Genomic DNA, 1,874 nt, shown 5'->3' with positions numbered 1-1,874 from the left:
TTTTGCTGGCTTGGGAATCATAGTGATTCTGGCTTCGTAAAATGAGTCCAGAAGTTGTCCTTCCATTCCTATTTTTTGGAATAGCTTGAGAAGAGTGGGTATTAACTCTGACTAAAATATCTGGTAGAATTCCCCAGGGGAGCCATCTGGCCCAGGGCTCTTATTTTCTGGNTGGATTCTATATTGTTTATTTCTGCCCTGATTTTTATTATTTCTCTTCTGCTGCTGAGTTTGGGGTCCCCTTGTTACTCTCCTTCTAGTTCCTTTATGTTCACTGTTAGATTTTGTATTTGCACTTTTTCTAGTTTCTTGAAATAGGCCTGGAGTGCAATGTACTTTCCTCTTAGGACTGCCTTTGCTGCATCCCATAGAATTTGGATTGTTGTATTTTCATTTTCATTTGTTTCCATATATTTTTTAATTTCTTCTCAAATTTCTTGATTGGCCCTCTCATTCTTTAGTAGGGTGTTCTTTAACCTCCATGTTTTTGGAGGTTTTCCAGACTTTTCCTGTGATTGATTTCAAGTTTCAAAGCATTGTGGTCTGAAAATGTGCATGATATGATCTCAATTCTTTTATATTTATTGAGGACTGCTTTATGACCCAGTGTGTGATCTATCTTGGAGAATGTGCCATGTACACTTGAGAAGAAAGTGAAATCCATAGCTTCAGGATGTAGAGTTCTAAACATCTCTGTCAAATCCATCTGGTTCAATGTGTCATTCAAGTACATTGTGTCTTTAGTGATTATCTGTCTAGTTGATCTATCCATTGCTGTAAGTGGGGTATTAAAATCCTCTGCTATTAGCACATTCTTATCGATAAGATTGTTTCTGTTTGTGATTGTTTTATGTATTTGGGTGCTCCTCTATTCTGTGCGTAGATATTTATCATTGTTTGCTCTTCCTGATGGATAGACCCTGTAATTATTATATAATGCCCTTCTTCATCCCCTGTTACTGTCTTTACTTTAAAGTCCAGCTTGTCTGATACAAGTATGGCTACTCTGGCTTTCTTTTCACTTCCAGTAGCATGATAGATATATCTCCACCCCCTTACTTTCAATCTGAAGGTGACCTCAGGTTTAAAATGAGTCTCTTGTAGACAGCAAATAAATGGATTTTTTTAAAAATCCATTCCGCTTCCCTATGTCTTTTGATGGGAGCATTTAGTCCTTTTACATTCAGTGTTAGTATTGAAAAATATGGGTTTAGAGTCATTGTGGTCTCTGTAGGGTTCATGTTTGTAGTTGTGTCTCTGGTACCTTGTGTTCCTTGCAACATTTCCCTCATAGAGTCCCCCCTTAGGATTTCTTGTAGGGCTGGTTTAGTGGTGATACATTCTTTCAATTTTTGTTTATTTGGGAAGACGTTTATCTTTCCTTCTATTCTGAATGACAGGCTTGCTGGATAGAGGATTCTTGGCTGCATATTTTTTCTGCTCATCACATTGAAGATTTCCCGCCACTCCTTTCTGGCTTGCCAAGTTTCAGCAGATAGGTTTGTAACGACTCTGATAGGTCTCCCTTTGTATGTTAGGACCCTTTTCTCCCTAGCTGCTTTCAGAATTCTCTCTTTTTCCTTATATTTTGCCAGTTTCACTGTGATATGTCGTGCAGAAGATCGATTCAAGTTATGTCTGAGGGGAGTTCTCTTCGCCTCTTGGATTTCAATGTCTGTTTCTTTCCCCAGATTGGGGAAGTTATCAGCTATAATTTGTTCAAGGACTCCATCAGCGCCTTTCCCTCTCTCTTCCTCTTCTGGAATTTCTATGATATGGATATTGTTCTGTTTGATTGTATCACTCAGTTCTCGAATTCTCCTTTTGTGCTCCTGGTAAGTTTATCTCTCTTTTTCTTGGCTTCCTCTTTTTCT

Source organism: Crocuta crocuta, unplaced genomic scaffold (genome assembly GCF_008692635.1).
Source record: "Crocuta crocuta isolate KB4526 unplaced genomic scaffold, BGI_CrCroc_1.0 scaffold762, whole genome shotgun sequence".
Classification (NCBI taxonomy): Eukaryota; Metazoa; Chordata; class Mammalia; order Carnivora; family Hyaenidae; genus Crocuta; species Crocuta crocuta.
This window is presented reverse-complemented; position numbering follows the sequence as displayed.